Consider the following 8112-nt stretch of genomic DNA (forward strand, 5'->3'; position numbering starts at 1 on the left):
CAGAAGGCTGTGACCTAGCAAATGATCTAGGCAAGTCCTGTGTGCTAGTGGCCAAACTGAACAGAATTTTCAGCTTCCTAAATTCTCTTTAGACTCCTGACTTCCAACCAGTCATCAGAGTAAAAAAACTTCACAGAAATGGACTGGCTTTGGAGTTTTGTCTTTTTGGTTGGGGATTTTTTTTTTTTTGGGGTGGGGGGGGGATTGCTTTTGTGTTGTTTATTTTTGGTGGGGGTTTTTTTTGTGTTTTCTCCACCCTGAAGGAGCCCTTCTACCCCATGTCTTACTGATGTCATTTTTATGACTGTTACTGTTACCACTACTACATCTGCCATTTATTTTCATGAGAATGCTATATTTTTGTCAAGAAGAGAATGCTATCTTTTTGTCAATAAGAACTACTTTGAAAGAACATCAGGTTACACGACAAATAGAGAGCAGGAGGTGTTTTCCATGTGCCCCCAAAGAAAAACCAGATACTTTGATAACAACCTTTATTTGATCTTCTAGTTTCATGCTTATCAAGATGTGTCCAAGAGACACATCCAAGTGGCGTGATCAGATAAAAGTGTACTGAAGGCATTTCTCAGGAGCAAGCCTCCAGCCCAGCCATGGTATATTCCTCAGATCCATGGCACTTTTCCATGCCCGATTCCCACTATTTCCCATGACTGCTAGAATCCTACCCATTCACCCAAGCCCTGCTCAGATCAGTCTCTAGGAAAACACATCAAGCCCTTTGTGATTCTGCAGCACAACCCAATGAATCTGCTTCTTGCCCTTAACAGCTGCCAGTGCTGTGCTCTCAGATAAGACCTGGTGGGGCTGAGACCAGAGCCCAGTGGATTCTGTGTCTACCATCACCTGTTGGGACAAAAAGGCCACTGATCTGCACCTCGGTGTGGCTGATCTCCAAGCCCATCCTGTTGTGTCCTGAACGGGGGCAACAGCTTGTCCGGGGCTCAGGCTGGCTGTGGCTTCTTCCCATCAGTGCCTGTCAGTGCTCATGCTTGGGCTTTGCCAGCCTTGTTGTGCTAGATACCCTGTCCCTGAGGGCTGGAGAGACAGCAGAGGCTGGAGCCTTCCTTAGCTGGGAGAGGGGCATCTTTGAGCTCAGCCTGCTCATAAACAGGTCAGGGTACTGATGCTGAAAGCCCCATAGGATCGGTTATGCCTTGAGCTGCTCTGGTTTACAAATGGGAAGGCATTCTTTTGGCAAACTGCTGAAAGGTGGGGAAGATGTCCTCCTCTCCTGGGATTGCACATCCCTGTGCTTTGTTTCCTGTCAAGAGAACTCTTCAAAGGTCTGTACAAAATCAGTCTCTGTGCTGGCCACTTGTGCTGCAGAGCTGTCTGCCTGGTTGTGGTTGTTGTTACCCAGCTGACCACAAAGGGCTCAGAGCTCCAGGCACTGGGGCTACCTTTTGTATCTCCTGGAAGCTGGGATCTCTGCTTTAAAGCCAGCATCTTGCATTTTGTTTTCCTCAGGGAGAATGGTGAACCCCACTGAAAATCCCCTGATGAAATACACGCATCTGAAATATATTGGCAGCGGGTGAGTCCAACAGCAGTTACTCCTGCACAACCAATGGCCAGGTGTTTTTCTGGTGGAATGTCTATCCAGCGTGAAGTCAGGCCAGCTGCAAAGATGTTCACACACTGGGGCTAGATTGTCCCATCTCTCAATGCTGCTCAGAATTTGTGAGTGGGCTCAGAAGGCATTGTCAGAGATACTCCTTGCTACTGAGGTCTTGCCTGCATCAAGGAACAGGACCTGGAAGGTCTCCTTGTCTCTCAAGTGTGGGACAGCTCTGTGTTAATTTCTTTAGCATTTTTTGTATGTCTCAAAAACATGCTGGCACACTAATGAAAAAGGAAGAAACTTGCTTGCCTGAAAGAGCAACCTACGCCCTATCAAAGCTGTGAGATAACAGTTCCCAGGAACAATTCTTTCCCCTGGTTTGAAGAAGGAAACACTCTGTGGTCAGGATAGGAACCACACCATTTAGAAAGAGAAACCCAAGAGGAAAGACTAAACTCCCTTTAGAAGTTGAACCCCAGTGCTTGAGGAACAGGACCAGTGCCCATGCACTTGAGAGGAAAATGCATCATCTGCCTTCTGGCAGAGCCCTCCTGCATCCTGCAGGTTTTGACACTTCCAGCAGAGATCTCTTGTGTGGGCTGGCTTTCACTGCAAGATCTAAATGGCTTCTCCTTTCTCTGCTTCCGTTTTGTTTCTAGGACTTTTGGAGATGTTTATAGAGCACTGGACACTGCCACAGGAGGAGAGGTAAATGTCAACAGCACCTGCAGACTCTGCTGCACTCGAGGGCTTTCCCCTCTGGTGTGAGCTGTGGCTGGAGCTTTGGGCAGAGCTGTGCTGAAAAGGCACAAGAAGCACAGACTGGTGCCAGCCCACAGAACACATTTGGGACTTTGTCCTCCTCAGCTGCCGGAAGGAAGGCAAGGAGGGCAGCGGTTCTTTTCAGAGAAGGACGCGCTCACTCGCTCTCCATTGCTAAAACAAAGGTGGTGCCTGCGAGCACCTCACTTCTCTATGGGGCTACAGCTTCAGAGTCCTGAATGCTCATTTCTGGCTGCCAGCAAATCCATCTGAAAGTTACTGGTAGTTCCTTAGCCACCTGCAGTGCTGCACTTGGGAACTGCACATAGGGAGAGTTCTGCAAGGCGTCCCTGAAAACCCTAAGCCCTGCCCATATCACAAGATGTATCCAGAGTATTAAGGCATGGATTACTTCTTCTGAATCCTAGAAAGAGCAGCAGAGAGTGTGGTCAGAGGTTTGTGGGTGATAACTGAGACACTGCTGTTACCCAGTGTTCAAGGCAAAATGTCAGTGGCCCCACATGTCCTGTAACTGGCTCCCAAGGGAGCAGAGAAATGGGCTGTTGGAATGTCAGTTCCTAATTACTGCAGTGCCGAATCACAAGGCAGTTTGGCACAGCTCAGCTGTGTCATTGCAAAATCACTCTCTCCATTGCCTTGTAGTGTCATGCCACCAACATCTCAAGTTCCTGATTTTCAATGTTGTTTTAGGTGGCAATAAAAAAAAAAAAAATTTTTTTATAATATATTTTTATAATTTTTATAATTTTTTTTTATTTTATAATATAAAATTTATTTTTATAAAATAAAGGACTGAGGAGGAAGGAGCTAACCTTTAATGAAATAATGATCATGAAGAGGTATAGGAGTCCCAATGTTGTGAGTTATTTAGACAGGTGAGAGGTCATGGTCTTATCCCATGGATGTGCATTTGCATACAGCAAACATGAGAGGTTAAAAACCCACTCTGGTCAGTGGCAGAAAGTAGAGCTGTTAATTTTTATTTATTCATATTTCTGTACTCATCTCCAATGGATGAGAAGAGAGTGCATCTTGTCTGCTTGAGTCTTCCCTGGCACACCTAGTTTGATAATTACTCCAAAATTATTCAAAACCTGGATCAGCTGTATCTTCCTAACTCAGTAACCTGGAAGTTCACTGCCTCCACATTTACTTGGAATTGATTTTTTAAAGTTTCTTAAGTGCTGATGAACCATCCTAAAGTGGATTTCCCTTGGATTGTTGCCCCTCTTTGCCATTGCTATGCATGCCAGGAAGACTAGGTGCTTATTTCCAGAAACACCATGCCTGATAGGTTTTTTATCTGGGCTGTTTCTAAACTGGACTTTTCATTTGCTGCCCATCTAAGACATCTCCTTTTTCACAGCTGTGCCTTTCTCCTTGAGACTGCACAGATTGCAAACAATGCACAGCCAAGAAGGAATATCTATTCCTTTGATCCTGTCCTTGTCACAAAGGCATCTGGAAATAAGAAACCTGGAAGCAAAAATTCAATGTAGCCATGCATGTTCATCTCCATGCCCTCATTTCCTTCTTTCAGCTACCTTCTGGGCAAGGAACTCTTGCTGCTTATGGAGTACATGGATGGAGGCATCCTGAGCGATGTCATCAGCCAGACCTGCGTGTCTGAAGATGAGATGGCAGCCATCAGTTGGGAGGTCAGCAATCCCATCTGTGTTTCCAAGGGCTTGGGCAGCATTGTCTGGGAAACAGGGGCTCAGAGCTGGAGTGATTTCCTGTGCCAAGCTTTGTTTCTGTGTTGCTAGTATGCTATGTGCAAGTAAAAGCATTTCAGGTGAAAGGCCTGCCAGTGCCCCTGCACTCCCTGTACTCAGTGCCAGTACTCTTATCTCCTGCTTTTGTATTCTCACTCTGTCTCTTGTATTTGTATTTGCTGTTCTCCACCTTGCCTCTCTAAATGTTTGCCTGGAGTCTGTCTTCACTGCATTCCTTGCCTGTAAAAGCAAAGGTGCTGGTGGCAGGATTTGAAATGATCAGCAAAGAAAAAAGAGAGAGACTCATTTCTGTCAGTCCTCAGCTAAAAAGGATAGGAGTGCAGCCAGAATGCTCTTTGCTTCTGAGCACATGCACTGCAGCAGGAGCCATCCTGGCTAGTTTGCAGGGGACAGCCTACAACAGCAGGTGCTGTTGCTCTTTCAAAAGCTGACATGCCTTTCCTCAGAAAGGTCCTGCTCTGCAGGTGTTGGAGCAGCAAGCTCTTCCTCTCAGTGGCCATTACAGTTCTGCCATTATTCCCCATTCCCCCAGAGAGGGAATCTTTTAGATTCTTTGTTTCCTTTCTTGTGTGATGAAATGACATCACTCATTTTTGCCCACCACTTTCTGTTTTCTCTCTCAGTGCCTGCAAGGACTGGATTTTCTTCATTCAAACGATGTGATCCGTCGAGAGTGAAGAGCAGCAACATCCTTCTCAGAACTGACGGTTCTGTCAAGCTGGGTCAGTATATTCTTGGTCAGGTGCAGCGTTCCAGGGATGTGGGTGTGGGGCTGCTTCGAGTGACTGCCAGCTCCCCAAAAATGGTGCTGGTGGCAGTGCAGGGACCCCTGCTGCGAGCTGAGGGCACAGTTGCAACGTGCACAGAGGTATAAGGAGCCACAAGCAGTCAAGAGTGGCATTGCTCTGTGTGTGTCCCTTCCAGAGGGGGGGAGTTACAAGTCTAAAGTTTCCAAAGAACAACAGCCACTGCTGGAGGCAGTGGAAAAAATGCGGGGACTTTTTAAGTCGCCAATGCCAGGAGATTCAACAGCACATTTTCAAACTTCTACTGGGAAATTCTTTTGCTTGCTTTCCTAATTGCACAGAATTCAAATAAAACCAGTATTTTGCTTTCTCCTCAGCTGATTTTGGCCTCTCTACTCAGCTCAACTCTGAGCAGAGCAGATGGTGCTCACTAACCGGGACTCCTTGGTGGATGGCGCCTGAAGTGGTGACAGGTCAACCATATGGCCCCAAAGTGGACATATGGTCTTTTGGAATTGTGGGGATTGAAATGATAGAACAAGAACCTCCTTACTGGAGCAAAATTTCTGGCACGGTAAGGAGCAAATACTCACTGATCCCACTGTCTTTCTCACCTGTCCCCTGTCCTGCGTGCCGTTGGACAAAATCCCCTTTGCCATCTGCTGGAACTACTTCCACCAAGGTCCCCTCCTACAGATGTCCCTGCAACACATCAGCATCTGCTCTAGTTTTGGTTGCATCAGTGGGGGAACTCAAGCCTTACCACATGCAAACAAACTCCATTCTTAGGCAACACTTTTCTTTGGGTTATAAGGGGTTCCAGTTCTTTTGTCTGTGGAGATGGCCCCAGTAACAGGAAACAAGCATCTTAGAACTTCTGTTATCTTTCCATAAATGAAGGAATGAAACCCAAACCCAACAAAGTTTCTAAAGCTGTGGTCTTTAGAGAGGAACCTAACCCACTGTGCAGTTTCTTCTCACTGGGAAACATGCCTGAAACCTGGGCATGAGGGTGTAAAGGCCACAGAGTCTCTTCTGCTTCTTGTGCAGTGCTGCTGCACTGCATTTAGTGACCGTGTTTCTCTCCTAGCCCAAAGAACATTCTCTGTGTCACCAAGCTGAAGCCTGGGGATTTGGAGAGGCTGCCAAAACCTCCTGTTTGTTTCCTGACAATTTCTGGGATGGGTCTACCACTAATGTATTGACTTGTGTAGCCAAATGAGCAGAGGGTGACCATAGGGATGGCACCTCTCCTTCTTCTGACCATGAAAATTTCTCTTTTGCTGAAAAATGGGAAGCTGAAATTTTCAGACTGCTGAGAGACAGAGCTGCAGGTGTCTCCTGTGTGTCCAAGCAGGCATTTTCATCCCAATACATTTGTGCAGGCATCTTAATGTGTCTGTGTTGAAGATGAGATTGTAAATGTTTGTTTCCTTACCTGGGGATTAACTGATGGATTTCCTTTCTTTCCTTCCAATTCCCATTGTTTTCAACAACAGTACAAAAAGCTTGATGAGTTTTGTTCTATGGTAGCTGTGCTCAAAGGACCAACAAGCACTGCAGAGATGCCTTTCCTGTACTAATCCTTGAAATTTGTATAGCAAAGTCCCTCTTCCAAAAAGCCTCTCAAGCTGGTGTGAATCCTCAGAGAAGCAAACGTGCTTGTGGTGATGTAGTTCCCACTAACTAGGTCAGCCAATGAAATCAGCTGCCAAAGCAAGATCTGTGGGATGGTGGAAAAGCTGTGGCTACATTGGGGTTTGGGGTTTTTGTTGGTAAAGGAAAGTCATCTCTGGGTCTCTGCCAGGGCAGACACTGCCACTGCAGAGCAGAAGTTAAACAAAGGGATCGGGGAGAGCACTTAGAGATGTGAAAGGAGCGGGTGGAGCCTCATGGGTTTTTTTTCTCCAGGCTCAACACCTGATAGCCACAGTGGGGACCCCAAAGCTGCAGCAGCCCAAGCTCCTCTCAGCTTTGCTGCGTGACTTCCTGAGCTGCTGCCTGCAGAGAGATGAAGAGCGGCGCGGTCTGCTAAGGAGCTCCTGCAGGTAAAATGTGAAGGGGCTGCAGGTGAAACAGGGTCTGAAGGATGGGCTCCTCCTCCACTTAAGTCCAAGGCATCAGATGAACCCTCTTCCTCCTCACCTCCACTCTTGCTGCTCTTCAAATGAAAACAGTGAGGAATCCTAGACTGGGCTGGGCTGGCAGGGTCCTGTAAATGTCCTCTGGTCCAAGTGTCCTGCAATGAGCAGGGACATCTTTAAAGAGATCAGGTTGCTCAGAGCCCTTTGCCACCGGAGCCGGAATGGTTGCAGGGATGGGGCACCTACAAGCTCTTGGGGCAAGCTGTGCCAGGGTGGCACCATGCTCCGAGTAAACAAGTTCTTCCTTAGACCTACTCTGATTAGATGCCCTTTGTGTTTAAAAATATTTGTCCATATCCTATTGTAACAGGCCCTGTTAAAAAAGATGTCCCCCACTTTCTTCAAAGCCACTCTGAAGTCTTGGAAAGTGGCAATAAAGTCTCCCCCGGGGCCTGTTCTTCACAAAACTGAATAACTCCACCTCTCTCCGCATTTCCTGAGAGGAGAAGTGCTCTGTCCTCTGACTGTTTCTGTAGCCCTCTTTTGTGATTTGGTGGGGTGTTCAGTTTTATCTAATGGCAAAAGAATTGAAGTAGAACAATGCAGGGTACAGAGACATGAAATGGTGGTGGAGGAACACAAGGAAGCCAGTCCCAGCCTAGGGGTCAGAGATTTGGCTGTGGGCAGGAGGGGCTGTGGGGGGCTCACTGTGAGCCTCTGAGGGGCCCTGGTTTGTGCCCCCCAGCCCACTCTTAGAGGTTTCTGCCACGCAAACAGGGACAGCTGGGAGGGACTTGTCCCAGCCCCATCTGCTGCCTGGCACGCTCAAGCAGACGGGAACTGTGCCAGGGTTACTGCCAGGGTGTGTGGCAGAGAGGGAACTGCAGGGCCCAGTGCCACTGGGCTGGCCCTGCTGGGAAGGAAGGTGCCATCCAGCACACGAGGGGCAGGGCATGGAAAGGCAGACACTGCTTTCTGTCCCTGTGGGAATTAGCACAGTGCCTGTCTTTCAAAGGCAGGGACCTATGTGAGCCATTGGAGTTTCCTGAAAGGAAGAAACCCCAGGGACAGAAAGCACCATTTATAGAGCACTGCGAGGGCAAAAATCCCAACAAGACAAAGAAACCTGAATAAATGGATGAGTGGAATTCTGGGCCAGGTTTTCCTGTGATGGCAGGGTC

Source organism: Melozone crissalis, unplaced genomic scaffold (genome assembly GCF_028551555.1).
Source record: "Melozone crissalis strain CALT ecotype California unplaced genomic scaffold, PUWL_Pcris_2 ptg000053l_1, whole genome shotgun sequence".
Lineage (NCBI taxonomy): Eukaryota > Metazoa > Chordata > Aves > Passeriformes > Passerellidae > Melozone > Melozone crissalis.